This window comes from Danio rerio, chromosome 9, assembly GCF_052040795.2.
Source record: "Danio rerio strain M-AB ecotype USA chromosome 9, GRCz13ab, whole genome shotgun sequence".
NCBI classification, from domain to species: Eukaryota; Metazoa; Chordata; class Actinopteri; order Cypriniformes; family Danionidae; genus Danio; species Danio rerio.
This window is the reverse complement of record NC_141029.1, coordinates 57716297-57733506: the sequence shown is the minus strand read 5'-3', so window position 1 is coordinate 57733506 and position 17210 is coordinate 57716297. Positions and strand designations below refer to the sequence as shown.

General features: G+C 33.7%; 1 long non-coding RNA gene across 1 annotated transcript in view; it reads right to left on the bottom strand.

Annotated features, from left to right (window-relative positions):
* Nucleotides 1-418: 418 nt before the first annotated feature.
* Nucleotides 419-17210, bottom strand: part of LOC147842485 (uncharacterized) — a 32467-nt gene continuing 15675 nt past the window's right edge. The window contains exons 4-5 of the long non-coding RNA XR_015500124.1: nt 12070-12223; nt 419-968 (exon numbers count right to left, since the gene is read on the bottom strand). This is a non-coding gene — a long non-coding RNA (uncharacterized LOC147842485). The remainder of the gene's footprint in view (nt 969-12069; nt 12224-17210) is intronic.

The following is a 17210-nucleotide window of genomic DNA, read 5'->3' as shown; positions in this document are numbered from 1 at the left end:
TTCTTTGCAAAAAGGCAAATTTGGAAGCCCAAATAGAAAGACAACAACGCCAATGGCATTGGCAATAGGCTACACTGACAAGCAATGGTGCACTGATTCACACTGAGTTCTGTATTTTGTATTTTGTTGTCCATTGTGTAACGATTAACTGAAAGAGCTCATATACTTGTTTGCAAGTTGTGTTGTTTGAAGGTAAAACGAGCTTTTGTTGCATATTTTAAATGTTTTGACACGGTATGTGCCTTTTGTAAGTAAAATGTGTCATTTTGACCATGAGTGCCGCTGTTTAGGCCTGTGTGTTAACTGTTTTGAAAATGTGGAGTTTCAGTTGACAGCCGCATCAAAGCAAACAAGAAAAACTGTAAGTTAGTTACATAAAGGTAATGTAATGTTGTTTAGTTCAATCAACACAAGATTTATAATTTAGCATTAATTTATTTACACTGCTAAAAAAATCTGTTAAATTTACTGAAAAATACCGGCAGTGGTTGCCAGGAATTTTCTGTAAAAATACGGAAGTTTTATAGGACTGTTTAAGTTTACAGAAAATAACCATATTATATCAACTGATACAATGCTTAGTTCACAAAAACCTAATTTAGCTCACAAAAAAAAATGTAAAGTCATTCAATGCACTAATGTGTTCATGTATGTATAATTAGCAAACAGATTTTAACTGTATTTGTAACTACACAGTTACTTTTAAACAAAAGAAGATGCAGCACAACATCAGCTATCTTTAGTTTATATTGGACTTGCACAGAGATGCTACTATCCTCCACAGCATCTCAAGGGGGAAAGCAGAGTTTGCCTGAGTCTGGTGAAGATGAGGTCTATAAGAACGTTAACACCTTTGATGATGATGATGATGATGATGATGATGTCAGTGTCTTTAGGTGGTCATTTGTAGAAGGCCCCTGTTCTGGTCAACATTACTGCCATCACAAGCCGTTTAGTTCCTGTCGGTTCTTCATTATCCAACACCATTGAGCAGCAGTACGAAAAAAAATAATGAAAGAGAAAATATGTTAGCAGTCTGTTATTATGTTATGATATACAGGGTGGGCCATTTATATGGATACACCTTAATAAAATAAGAATGGTTGGTCATATTAACGTCCTGTTTGTGGCACATTAGTATATGTGAGGGGGCAAACTTTTCAAGATGGGTGGTGACCATGGTGGCCATTTTGAAGTCGGCCATCTTGGATCCAACTTTGTTTTTTTCAATAGGAAGAGGGTCATGTGACACGTCAAACTTATTGGGAATTTTACAAGAAAAACAATGGTGTGCTTGGCTGGAACGTAACTTTATTCTTTTATGAGTTAATACAAGTTTCTGACCACTTAGAAATGTGTTCCAGGCTGAGTTGGGCACCACCATTTCTCCTCTGGCCAAACGTCTTGTGCAGAGCTGCAGTCTAGGCACCAGAGGCTGGAGAATGCTGGAACTCAGCGAAGACTCATCTGTCCCAGGAGCGTCACAGGAATCAGTCTCTCGCTCTCCATTCATGCGCACACAAATGTGTCAGACCGGAAGCACAAGCTTGAGCGACATGTTTCGCATTTCACTGCGTTGGAAAATTCAAGCTTGTTGAACTCTGACCTGCGAAATCGCATCACTTGATTGCGTGAGACCAATCGATGATCAAAACATGTCCTCTCTGAATAGAAATTTTAAATATGGACCAATCGCTTGCTTTTTTAAATGTCTAATTATCTTGTTAAATCCCGCCCCTTTTTGCAGCGCCATACTACAGAATTCCGCATGCTCAAACGCTGGTGTGACCGCAGCTTAACAGAGGTTTGTTCTGTAGACAATCCAACACTAATATTGCTGAAGGGGGCTAATGATATTGACCTTAAAATGGCTTTAAAACAATTAAAAACTGCTTTTATTCTAGCCCAAATAAAACAAATAAGACTTTCTCCAGAAGAACAAATATTAGAGGAAATACTGTGAGAAATTCCCGAATCTGTTCAACATCATTTGGGAAATATTTGGAAAAAGAATTCACAGGAGGGCAAATAATCCTGACATCAACTGTATGTCAGTGTTGGACCAATAACAAAACCATTAAAACTGGCATTCATCAGCTGATATTGATATGGCTGCCAAGATATAAAACATCCCTAAACATAAGCCATCGTTAATCACGTTCCTCAATAAAGAAAATTAATCTAGGTTTGATGTTTATGCTCTAGTTACTAAACTCAGAATGCCAGACCACTGAAGTTAACCAGCTAAACCTTGACCTTTGATTTTAGCCTGCACACAGGCCCATACAGGCTATAAAGCACACACAAATGGTGAGGAAAAACCCTTAAAAAGAAACACGTAACCATCAAAACCCAGAGGTGTTGCGGAAACAACTGCTATAGGGAAGAGTGATGGAGAAAACAGACGGTCAGTAAACACAGACGGGTGAGAGATCAAGGAGAGGAAACTCCATTAACACTGTTTACCATTAGAGGAACAGAGAAACAGACAGAACATCTGAGGCCGTGTGCACATGTACAGGGCTATTTTATGAAGAGTTTTCCCTACCTTAGTTAAAAAAAATAACTTAAAAATAGGGCGGCACGGTGGCTTAGTGGTGAGCACTGTGGCCTCAAAGCAAGAAGGTTGCTGAGACGCCAGTTGGCTTTTCTGCGAGGAGTTTGCATGTTCTCTCCGTGTTGGCGTGGGTTGCTGGAATAGTTGGCAGTTTGTTCAGCTGTGGCGACCTCTGATGAATAAAGGGACTGAGAATATAGAATATAGGTGTGTGATCACACACCTAATAATAAAAGTGTAAAGTTTGGTGTGTGTGATCAGATTATTGACAGAATAAAGTGTAAATTTAGTGTGTGTGATCAGATTATAGACAGAATAAAAGTGTAAAGTTTGTTGTGTGATCAGAATATAGACAGAATAAAAGTGTAAAGTTTGGTGTGTGATGATAATATAGACAGAATAAAAGTGTAAAGTTTGGTGTGTGTGATCAGAATATAGACAGAATAAAAGTGTAAAGTTTGTTGTGTGATCAGAATATAGACAGAATAAAAGTGTAAAGTTTGGTGTGTGTGTTCAGAATAGACAGAATATAAGTGTAAAGTTTGGTGTGTGTGATCAGAGTAGACAGAATAAAAGTGTAAAGTTTGGTGTGTGTGATCAGAATATAAACAGACTAACAGTGTAAAGTTTGGTGTGTGTGATCAAAATATAGACAGAATAAAAGTGTAAAGTTTGGTGTGTGTGATCAGAATATAGACAGAATAAAAGTGTAAAGTTTGGTGTGTGTGATCAGAATATAGACAGAATAAAAGTGTAAAGTTTGGTGTGTGTGATCAGAATAGACAGAATAGAAGTGTAAAGTTTGGTGTGTGTGATCAGAATATAAACAGAATAACAGTGTAAAGTTTGGTGTGTGTGATCAAAATATAGACAGAATAAAAGTGTAAAGTTTGGTGTGTGTGATCAGAATAGACAGAATAAAAGTGTAAAGTTTGGTGTGTGTGATCAGAATATAAACAGACTAACAGTGTAAAGTTTGGTGTGTGTGATCAAAATATAGACAGAATAAAAGTGTAAAGTTTGGTGTGTGTGATCAAAATATAGACAGAATAAAAGTGTAAAGTTTGGTGTGTGTGATCAGAATATAGACGGAATAAAAGTGTAAAGTTTGGTGTGTGTGATCAGAATATAGACAGAATAAAAGTGTAAAGTTTGTTGTGTGATCAGAATATAGACAGAATAAAAGTGTAAAGTTTGGTGTGTGTGATCAGAATATAGACAGAATAAAAGTGTAAAGTTTGTTGTGTGATCAGAATATAGACAGAATAAAAGTGTAAAGTTTGGTGTGTGTGATCAGAATATAGACAGAATAAAAGTGTAAAGTTTGTTGTGTGTTCAGAATATAGACAGAATAAAAGTGTAAAGTTTGGTGTGTGTGATCAGAATATAGACAGAATAAAAGTGTAAAGTTTGGTGTGTGTGATCAGAATATAGACAGAATAAAAGTGTAAAGTTTGGTGTGTGTGATCAGAATATAGACAGAATAAAAGTGTAACGTTTGGTGTGTGATCAGATTATAGACAGAACAACAGTGTAAAGTTTGGTGTGTGATCAGATTATCGACAGAATAACAGTGTGAAGTTTGGTGTCTGTGATCAAAATATAGACAGAATAATAGTGTAAAGTTTGGTGTGTGATCAGAATAGACAGAATAAAAGTGTAAAGATTAGTGTGTGTGTTCAGAATATAGACAGAATCAAAGTGTAAAGTTTGGTGTGTGATCAGATTATCGACAGAATAAAAGTGTAAGTTTGGTGTGTGTGATCAGAATATAGACAGAATAAAAGTGTAAAGTTTGGTGTGTGATCAGATTATCGACAGAATAAAAGTGTAAGTTTGGTGTGTGTGATCAGAATATAGACAGAATAAAAGTGTAAAGTTTGGTGTGTGATCAGATTATCGACAGAATAAAAGTGTAAGTTTAGTGTGTGTGATCAGAATATAGACAGAATAAAAGTGTAAAGTTTGGTGTGTGTGATCAGAATATAGACAGAATAAAAGTGTAACGTTTGGTGTGTGTGATCAGAATATAGACAGAATAAAAGTGTAAAGTTTGTTGTGTGTGATCAGATTATAGACAGAACAACAGTGTAAAGTTTGGTGTGTGTGATGATAATATAGACAGAATAAAAGTGTAACGTTTGGTGTGTGATTAGAATATAGACAGAATAAAAGTGTAAAGTTTGGTGTGTGTGATCTGAATATAGACAGAATAAAAGTGTAAAGTTTGGTGTGTGTGATCAGATTATAGACAGAATAAAAGTGTAAAGTTTGGTGTGTGTGATTAGAATATAGACAGAATAAAAGTGTAAAGTTTGGTGTGTGTGATCAGATTATAGACAGAACAACAGTGTAAAGTTTGGTGTGTGTGATCAGATTATCGTCAGAATAAAAGTGTAAATTTTGGTGTGTGATCAGAATATAGACAGAATAAAAGTGTAAAGTTTTGGAAGAAAACAGATTGAAATGTGGATGTAGTGTTTGCCTCAAAGCAGCATTTGAAGTGTGTGTGTGTGTGTGTGTGTGTGTGTGTGTGTGTGTGTGTGTGTGTGTGTGTGTGACAGAGATGATTGCGCACGCATGCTGATATCTAACAGATACACTCATTCCAGGTACATTAGATCTCTTTCAGAAACACACTCATTGTTTTAAAGTAAAACTCAAGCCAGTTCTAACCGATTCAGCAGCCAAACACACACACACACACACACACACACACACACACACACACACACACACACACTCATTCTTTATGACTTTAATAACAGAAATGTGAGCGATGACCTCAGTGTTTTATAACGCTGAACACAGTTCTGCTCTTACATCATACACACATTCGAGCTGTCAAAGTGTCATACTTGATGTTTACATGCTGAGGTCTACAATTACAACACACTTCTACAATACAACAATTAATCGACATGAAATGTTTAACCTCAAACTTACAGCAAGTTCCATATGGAGGAAATTGCACTGTTGGTAAAAATTCATATTGTTCTATATTTACAAACACACACACACACACACACACACACACACACACACACACACACACACACACACATTTAACCCAATACACTGTTGGTAAAAATCATTCATTCATTTTTAATTCAGCTTAATCCTTTATTAATCCGAGGTCCCACAGCAGAATGTACCGCCAACTTATCCAGCATATGTTTTTCACAGTGAATGCCCTTCCAGCTGCAACCCATTACTGGGGAACACCCATACACTCTCATTCACACTCATAGACTACGGCCAATTTAGCCAACCCAATTCACCTGTACCGCATATCTTTGGACTTGTGGGGGAAACCAGACCACCCTGAGAAAACCCACTTGAACACAGGGAGAACATGCAAACTCCACACAGAAATGCCAACTGACCCAGCTGAGGCTCGAACCAGTGACCTAATTGCTGTGAGGTGACAGCACTACCTACTGCGCGAGTTCATAACAGGGTGAGAATGTGGTAAAATCTGAAAACATGGTAAAAATCAGACGAGGGCTTTTCTTTTTCTGGACGGCTCTTGTAAACCGTCGGCTGGGTTTAGGGAAGTAAGTGGGTGGGCGAGTCAATCTGTAAAATTGGTTGGGTTTAGGGAAGGAGGAGGAGATTAGGTCGGCCAATTGGCCGGTCACCCAGTCAGTCATTTAGTCAGTCTGACAGACGATCACTCGACAGCGGCCTCTTGTGTGTTTACGCGAGAACAGCGCAGGCGCGAACAGCACTTGCAAGAGACATTTGAGATATGAAAAAGCGCACACAGTGGGCTCTCGTGGATTTGCGAAAACAAAAACTGCAAAAATACGTAGCTCCTGGGATGTATTTCACAGTCTCCAGAAACGTCCACGGGACTAAGTTTTCAGAAAGAGCCTGGGTTGTAAAAATCCATCTTTGAAATCACTGGAATAAATGATTAAGTTAAATTTTAAACTTCTTTTGAACAACAATTTTTCAGTTCAATAACATTTGCTAATTTTACAATTTTTACTGTATTTTTGATTAAATAAATGCAGTTTTGGTGAGCAGGAGAAGCTTATTTTAAATCATTTAAAAATCATACAGACCGCAAAACTTCTGACCGGTAGTGTGTATGTTATTACTACTTTCATGTGCATTCATTTAGGAGACGTGAATCTATTATTTTAATTTTATTTACCTTTTGCATTAACATTTTTATGCTACATTACATATTATTCATTCATTCATTTTCTTTTTGGCTTAGTTCCTTTATTAATCCGGGATCGCCACAGCGGAATGAACCGCCAACTTATCCAGCAAGTTTTTACGCAGCCGATGCCCTTCCAGCTGCAACCCATCTCTGGGAAACATCCACACACACACTCATACACTACAGACAATTTAGCTTACCCAATTCACCTGTACTGCATGTGTTTGGACTGTGGGGGAAACCGGAGCACCCGGAGGAAACCCACACAAATGCAGGGAGAACATGCAAACTCCACACAGAAACGGCAACTGAGCCGAGGTTTGAATCAGCGACCCAGCGACCTTCTTGCTGTGAGGTGACAGCACTACCTACTGTGCCACTGCCTTGCCCTATATTACATATTAGATTTGAATATATAATATTTAGATTTATTGATTGATGTGGAATATTTTCAGATATGAATAAGATCAAAATAATCAAAACTAATGCTGGCAGCTAGCTCACTGCAACTCTCACTCCTACTGAAGCTAAGCAGGGCTGAGCCTGGTCAGTACCTGGATGGGAGACCACATGGGAGAGCTAGGTTGCTGTTGGAAGTGGTGTTAGTGAGGCCAGCGGGGGGCGCTCAACCACTCTGTGTGGGTCCTAACACCCCAGTATAGTGAAGGGCACTCTATACTGCTTAGTGAGCGCCGTCTTTCAGATGAGACGTTGAACTGAGGTCCTGCCTCTCTGTGGTCGTTAAAAATCACGACAAAGAGTAGAGCTTTAACCCCGGCATCCTGGCCAAATTTGCCCACTGTTCTCTGTCTGTTCATCCAGGTGGATGCTGCACACTGGTGGTGTATGAGGAGATTCCCCCCAATGTGTAAAGAGCTTTGAGTGTCCAGAAAAGCGCTAAATATATGTCAGAAATTATGATTAATGTTGAGCATAAGAACAGACTGAAAAGCAGATTGTACAACTATTTACAATTGATCAATCTGTAATGAACTAAAGTGTGTGCATAATCTGACAGCACTAATTATGAATATAAATAACTTTGGACTATTGTTTTAAAGCCACTTCTGCTCTGTTTCTGACTAATATAAATCATCCTTTGTTTATTTCAATATGTAAACGCTCAGTTCTAACAATTAAATCACTGCTCTAAAATAATCCAGTGTTTGTGTGGTTAAAATTAAACTGCACTGGCTCATGATAAAGTGCGATAAATCAGTGTATTTTCCTTCATTCAGCTAAAATTAATCATGCAAGTTCACACAAACTCTCCTGAAGACTTTAGTTTGAGTTTTTCTCTGCGTGTGAAGTCTCTGATAGGTGACAGACAAATAAATCGGCTTTGTTTTTGAATCAGCACGAGCTCTGAACTGCAGAAAGCCAGATCTTCAGTCCACTAAAAACAGAGCGCTCGGGGTTTGGAGAGCAGAGAAATCTGACATCTGTGCGGATTTACAGAGAGTCCAGATGGAGAATGAAGATCAGAAACCATCAATCTTCACTAAAAGTGCAAACTCTAAAGGGATGAGGAGGAGAACGAGCCACATTGAGAGAACAGCAGCCTTTCCACTCACAGAAATCAGAAGAAAACACAGCAAACACTATTAGAAGCAATCCTGCAGCAACAGAATGAATGACTTTACACGGCTTTAGGGTCCTATCATACACCCGGTGCAGTGTGGCGCAAGGCGTAGCGCAGTAGTCTTTTGCTAGTTTCAGCTTGGCGCAAGAGTGGTTTTGAGGTGTTGCGCTACACTCTTTAAATAGCAAATGCATTAGCGCTCATATGTGCGCCCATAGGCGTTCTGGTCTAAAAAGTAAGGCGTTCTGAGGCGGACCGCTGGCGCGCTGCTATTTTGAGAAACTATAGAAGATTTTTCATTAGACCAAAACAAACCCGGTCTAAACTCCAGCGCAGAGTTGCACCTCGCTTACACACTGATTAATACACACAAGAGAGCAATAGGCAAATATCTTTACATATGAAAACATTTTAATATTAAGGATATATATAGGATATAATAAGAATAGATATAGAATATAAATATAAAGTATTAAAATATTACAAAACATTATTTTCTAGCCTACATAAATATGAAAAACCACTGCTTTTATGTCTTCTTCATCTCGGGAGGCTTTTTCAGTTCATTCATAACAATTTGCTTTTGTATAATGTTATTATTATTAGCAGTATTATTTATTATATTATTTGTTTATATCTGTTTTATTAAAAACAAGCTTAGATTTGTCCACCTGTCAGGTTTTTGACCATATGGGGCACAGCATGTGTTTTAGGATATAACTCAGGTTTTTGAGCACATTTTGTAATTATTATTCATTTATTCGTTTGCTGGAAATTAGAGCTGAATTTAGAAATAGTTTTAAAACGAATATTTGCGCTTAACAAACAAAAGTATTTATTTATAGGCTAATTGATGTCTGTGCGTAAAGGTTTCCCTATCCAAGAGCGAAAGTGAAAGTGATCCATTATCTCTCATTCTCACGCAGTAGATGCTCTGTTTAACTGTTTTCTGTTAACTGTGAACTGTTTGCTTGTGAAATGCTCAGTTTCTCCACTTAGACTTACTTTGCGTCCTGTAAATAGTGAATGCGCTCTTGGTGTGACGCAGCTGGCTCTTAAAGGGAATGGGAGATGAGACTGTAATTGGTTTATTCTTAAAACACACCTATAACTCATTAAGAAAATAAACTCAACCCTTTTAGACCATGCGCCGAAGCGCAAGGCAGATTTCCCATCCTTAAATTAGCAAAAACGCGTCCTGACACGCCCTGAAAGCATTTGCGCCCTGTGTGTTGCGCTCTGCGCATGCACCGTCAAAATAGAGCCCTACATGTGTCGTTTTAGACATGTAGAGGTTTAGAATTGACAAGTTAATGTCTGAAAAGCAAATGAATGAATGAATAAATTAATGAATGATGGATGGATGGATGGATGGATGGATGAATAAACAAACAAATGAATAAATGGAGTAAACAATAAAATTGTTATAAATTAGAAATAAAATAAATTAGTAAACAAATGATTAAATTAATAAGTAAATAAACGAGTGAATAAATCAAATAACACATGAATGAATGAATAAGTAAACAAATGAAAGAGTAAATAAACAAATGAGTAAATAAATGAATGAACAAACAAATTATCAAATCAATGAATAAATGAGAATTAAATGAATAACGGTTGAAAGAACATGAATGAATTAATTAATTAATGAGTGAACAATAGATTTTTGGCTCACAGAAATCAGAAGAAGGGATAATTAAACACAGCAAACACTATTAGGAACATTCCTGGAGCGACAGAATGAAAGACTTCACATGGCTTAATATGTCAATTTAGACTAAGATGTAGAGATTTAGCATTGTCAAGGTAAAAAACAAATGAATGGACAAATAAATTAACAAATGAGCATCCAAAAAACTTAAAGAACAAATTAATAACTAAACAACCAAATGAATGAGTAAACAAATTAATGGAGTAAATGATAAATGAATAAATTAGTAAACAAATTATTAAATAATTGAGTAAACAAATGAATAAATCAATGAACGAATGAATGAACAAGTAAACAAATGAATGAGTAAATGAGCATAGGTAAATAAATGAATGAACAAACAAATTAGTAAATCAATGAGTAAATGAGAAGAAAATGAATGACTGGTTGAAATAATTAATAAAAGGATTGAGAAAATGAATGAATGAATGAATGAATGAATGAATGAATGAATGAATGAATGAACAAACAGAATGACTGGTTGATTGATTGATTGATTGTCTGATTGATTGATTGATTGATTGATTGATTGATTGACTGACTGATTAATTGATTGAATGATTGATTGATAAATTGATTGATTGATTGATTGATTGATTGAATAATTGATTGATTAATTGATTGATTTAATTCATTAAGAGTGATCAGCAGCTTTTTGGCTCACAGAAATCAGAAGAAAGGATAAAAACACTATTAGGAACAATCCTGGAGCGACAGAATGAAAGACTTCACATGACTTAATGTGTCAATTTAGACAAAGATGTAGAGGTTTAGCATTGTCAAGTTAATGTTTGAAAAATGAATGAATGAATGAATTAATGAATGAATGGAGTAAACAAACAACTTAAAGAACGAATTAATAAATAACTAAACAACCAAATGAATGAGTAAACAAATAAATTAATAATGAGCAAATGAAGAAATGAATGAATCAATAAATGAATGAACACATTTATTTATCTATTTATTTATTTATGGAGTAATTAACTAAATGAATGAATGAATGAATGAATGAATGAATGAATGAATGAATGAATTATTAAATGAATAAGTGAATGAATGAATAACCAAATGAATGAATGAACCACCTAATGAACAAATTAATTAACAAATTATTGAGTAAACAAGTGAATGAATGCATGATTGAATAAACGAACAACTTAATGTTGTAATGTAAAGTAAACCAATGAATGACCGAGAGTAAATCAATGAGTGAATGACTGAATAAGTAAGTTAATGAATGAATGAGTAAGTCAATGTGAATTGAATTGTGTGAACGAACAAATGAGTAAATGTGTGACTGAGTAAACAACTGAATGAATGAACAAATGAGTTAATGAACAAATGAATGAGTGAACAAGTGAAAGCATGAATGAATGAGTAACTTTATTGAATGATAAACCAACAATTGATTTAATCATAAAACTAATAAATGAATAAATGACAAAGAATAAATGAATAAGTAAACCAAATAATGAATAAATAAATAAATGAATGAATGAATGAATGAATGAATGAGAACAGGAATTCAACAACAGTTGAATGAATGAGTAAAGGAATGAGTGAATGAATGAATGAATGAATGAATAAATGAAAAACTAAAAATTGAATTAATAATTAAATGTATGACTGAATTAAGTAATTAATCAATGAATGAACAAATAAAAAATATATTATTTTTATTATTATTTATTAAAAATGAAGACATAAAAACAGAAAAAGTTTTATTGTAAGTAATATTAAAGAATAAAGAATAATTATATAAAGAAAAAACAAAGCAATAAATAAATAAATAGGCAAATGAATGAATGAATAATTAAAATCTAATTAATTGTAAAGTTCTACGAGTAAAGTTTCGTTTTTTTGAGAAGTGAAAGCACATCGCTGCTTTGTCTCTGTGTGTGTGTGTGTGTGTGTGTGTGTGTGTGTGTGTGTGTGTGTTTGTGTGTGTGTGTGTGTGTGTGTGTGTGTGTGTGTGTGTGTGTGTGTGTGTGTGTGTGTGTGTGTGTAATTGGGTTTTGTCTGCTCCTGTAGGCACTCACATGCATTAATATTTCAGAGTGGAAGAGAAACTTCCTCTAAACATCCATCAAACAGCCGAGTGGAGCCGGATGGAGAAGCGAGAAGAGACGTTGCCCTGGGCTTCTGAAACCCAAACCTTGTGTCCGTCTGTCTGCTGTTAATGACATTAGACATCTAGATTAAACACAGCCGAAACACTGGGTCATGAACCTGCACATTCACTCACATACACACATTTATGATCACAGCACAGATACTGGATGTTTGTTGAACAGAAATAAAGAAAGATGATGCACTGAGAGACCTATTTACACTCAGAAATGATCACAGAATTTAGAAAATCAATACAGAAATATACTAATGAATGTTTTCATTAATTATTGAGTAAACAAATGAATGAACGAATAAGTAAAGGAATGAATGACGTAATTAACAAATCAATGAATTAGTAAACGAATGAGTGAATGATTGATCAAATTATTACATAAGTTAACAAATGAATGAATGAATGAATGAATAAACAAACAAGCAAGCAAAAGAATGAATGAAAAAGCAAAAGAATGAATGAATGATGCCAACCTATAAACTATTTGCACTCAGAAATGATAACAGAGTAAAAAAATCGATAACATAATGAGTAGACAAAAAAGCAGTACATAATATATATGGATGAATGAGTAAACAAAATAATAAATGAATGAATAAATAAATAAATGAACCAATACATGTATGAATAAGTAAAACAATGAACAATGTAATAGACAAATTAATGAACTAGTAAACAAATGAATGAATGAATGAATGAATGAGTAAACAAATGACTGAATGAATAAATGAGCTAATTATTAAATGAGTAAATAAACAGCTAAAAGAATGAATAAGTAAAATAATTAATGATGTAATAATTAACAAATCAATGAATTAGTAAACAAATGAGTAAATAAATGATGAAGTGAATAAAAAAGTAAACAATTTAATAAATAAATTAATGAGTGAATGAATTAATCAATGGATGACTTAGCAAATGAAGTAGTAAACTAACGAATGAAATGAATAAATGAGCAGATTAATGAGTTAACTAATGAACATTTGAATGAATGAATGAATGAATGAATGAATGAATGAATGAATGAATGAATGAATGAATGAATGAATGAATGAATGAATGAATGAATGAAGCTAACCTATGAGCTATTTTACGCAGAAATTGTCACAGTTAAAAATCAATAAAAGAATGGGTAAACAAAGACAAAATAAAGCAGTACAGAAATATATGAATGATTGAGTAAACAAACTAATGAATGAATAAATGAGTAAACAAATGAATAAATGTATGAAAAAGTAAAGGAATGAACAATGTAATTGAACATTAAATAAACTAGTAAACGAATGAATGAATGAATGAATGAATGAATGAATGAATTTTTAAATGAGTAAACAAATGACTGAATGAATAAATGAACAAATTATTAAATGAGTAAACAAATAGTTAAACAAATGAATAAGAAGGAATGAAGATTTAAATTAACAAATCCATGAATTAGTAAACAAATTAGTGAATGAATGATGAAATTATTATATAAGTAAACAAATTAAATAATAAATGAATGAGTAAGTGAATTTTTGATCAATGAATGAATTAGCAAATGAAAGAGTAAACAAATGAATAAATAAAGGAATGAATGAGCAAATTCATGAATAAACTAATGAATGAATGAATGCATAAATGAATGAACAAGCAAAGGAATGAATGAGCAAAAGAAAGAAAGATAAGGGATGCATGAATAAACAAATGAATGTGTAAGCAAGCAAAAGAGTGAATTGGCAAATGAAAGGAAGAAACAATGGATGAATGAATGAATGATGCTAACATATGAACTATTTGCTCTCAGAAATGATCGCAAAGTAAAAAAAATCAATAAAAGAATGAATGATGAAATTATTAAATAAGTAAACAAACTAATAAAAGAATGAAAGAGTGAGTGAATTAATGAATCAATTAATAAATTAGCAAATGAAAAAGTAAACCAATAAATGAATAAATGAATGAATAAGCAAATTAATGATGAACAAGCAAAAGAATCAATTAGCAAAAGAAAGAAAGAAAAAAATGATAGATGAATGAATGAATGAATGCATGAATGAATGAATGAACTATTTGCAGTCAGAAATGATCAAAGAGTAACAAAATCAATAAAAGAATGGGTAAACAGACAAAAATAAAGCAGTGCAGAAATATATGAATGAATGAGTAAACAAATAAATAAATGTGTGAATAAGTACAGGAATGAACAATGCAATGGACAAATCAGTATTAATTAATTTACACCATTTAATTGAAACATTTAATTTCAGCCAGGTTTTAACAATAAAACAAACAAACAGCAAAGAGTTGCATTCAATTTGAAATGGACAATACAGAAACCATCCCCATCATGCTCATCACTCTTCTCAGATGGGATGGTGGGCCAAATCAAAGGTTACCACAGGTCAACTTTGGCCCGCAGGCCCTAGTTTGGGCATGTCTGGTTTAAAGCTTATGTGAAGTCCAGAATTATGATTTATTAATGATGATTGATTTATTATCCTTCTTTCAATTGTTGTGCTTCTATAAAAATATTGTTGTGATGGACGGGGACTTATCATTTGTTTTTGTGATTTTTCTTGCTGTGAAGTGTATAATGTAAAGTTTGTAATGTAAATTGATTGTTTAAAATAAAGGCGCTTCTAAGTTCAATATGTTCTCTCTCTCTCTCTCTCTCTCTCTCTCTCTCTCTCTCTCTCTTTCTCTCTCTCTCTCTCTCTCTCTCGCCGTACTGACTCAGAGTTATCTGTTTCTGTTTTCTCTATTTTATAAAGGCAGATATCCTCAAACCTCCCACAGCTCCAGCATCTGTGAAGAGTTAGCGCTCAGTAAATCAGTCAGATGACATTATCATGTTCAGATCCTCCTATATGTCTGTGTGAAATCTAATACTGGCACGTGTGTCGAACCACAGCGTATCAGCTGTGGATGAAGAACGGCTCACGGAGAACACCAGCAAACTTTAAATGGTGTGGCACTGAAAATCCTCATCTGGAGGAATATGCATAAATGCTTTTCTTGCATAGAGTTTTCTAGTCTAAATATCTAAACATACTTAAATCAAGAAGCTTTTTCTAGACAAGCACAACATACTGTCTTGTTTTCAGAAATAATGAGTCAAAATTAAGTGAGTTTTTACTTAAAACAAGCGAAATAATCTGCCAAAGGGAAAGAATAATCTTAATCTAAAGCAAAACAGGTTTATTCTGCTTCCCCTGTTGGCAGATTATTTGCTTATTTTAAGTAACAATTCACTTAATTTTGACTCAATATTTCTGAAAACCAGAAAATGCTTAAGAAATGAAGGAATATGACTTTAAAAGTCATATTGTTTACTGGTTTACATATGACTTGTTTACTGGTCACCAGTCGAACACAAGGCTGACACTGTCCAATTATCAGACATGAAAATAACAAATGAACAAACCAAATAAACAAAGAAAGGAATGAGTGAGGGAACAACAAATAAGCAATGAACGAATGAACAAACGAAAAAGGAAATGAACAAATAAAGAAATAAACGTAAAGAAAGAACAAACAAAAATATGATTGATCAAATGAACAAAAAAATGAACAGAGAAACAAACAAACAAAGAAATGAATGAATCAATAAGTGAAAGAATGATAAAAAGGTGTAAAGGACGAACAAACAAAGAAATGAACTACAGAAACAAATGCAGTAAAGAATTGTTGTAAACAAACAAAGAAATGAAGGAGCAAACAAAATATATGAACAAAGGAAAGAACAAACAAACAAAAATATGAATGATCAAAGGAACAAATAAACAAATGAAGAGACAAAGATATAAATAAAGAAACGAATGAATGATCAAATGAATAAAAAAGACAAAAACAAACAAACAAAGCTATAAATAAAGGAACAAACAATGTAATGAATTAAATGAAATTAAAAAATGAACAAACAAAAAAATTACCAAACAAACAACTGAACAAACAAACAAAATAAACAAACAAAAAAATGAAAAAACAATTAAATGAATGAACAAGCAAAATAAACAAAAAAATGAACAATGGAACAAACAAAGAAATTAATGAACAAACAAATAAAATAAGCAAACAAAAAATTAACAAACAGTGGAAGAAACAAAGAAATGAACAAACAAACAAACAAAATAAACAAACAAAAACATGAACAAAAAATGCAACAAACTAAAAAATGAATGAACAAACAAAATAAACAAAAATGAACAAACAAACAAAAACAAAATATAAATGAAAAAAATTTAAACTAACTAAGAAATAAACAAACAAACAAAATAAATGAGAAAATAAACAAACAATAAAACAAACAAAGAAATTAACAAACAAACAAAATAAACAAACAAAAATGGAACAACAATGAAATGAATGAACAAACAAAATAAACAAACAAACAAAATAAACAAGAATATGAACAAACGATGGAACAAACAAAAATATAACAAACATTGAAACAAGCAAAGAAATGAACGAACAAAGGAACAAATTAACAAATGAATAAAAAAACAATCAAAAGTAAACAAAATGAAAGATTGAATTAAAGAATGAGTGAAGGAAGTGAAAAGGCACAAAGAAACAAATGAAGGAACAAACAAAAGAATGAACTGACAGAAATAACAGGAATGAATGACAAACAAATGAACAAACAAAGATATATATATATATATACTAAGGAATAAAGGAATATGACTTCATTATAAAAGATGACGTTCTTTACTGGTCACCAGTCAGACAGGAATTGCAGATTGCATGTGGTCCTGCATCTTAACTCATCACCACATCTTAATAAAAGCGATATGATTTCCATCATTGTCTCACACATATTTGGACACATATGATGATGTTCGTGGCATCAGGAATGAGGCGTTTATATCTGAGCAGATGTGAACTTCAGAGGCCTCGTCTTGTTCATCTTCACACATATAAACAGTGTGTTATTTCTGCGTCCTTCAGTGTTAATGCACAGTGGTTTTCTCTTCCGCCTCGCCTTTGACAAATGCTGTCAATTACGCTTTCCACATGTCCAAACACTCCAGCCACATGTTCATCTGCTAATCATTAAAATATGACTGGCAT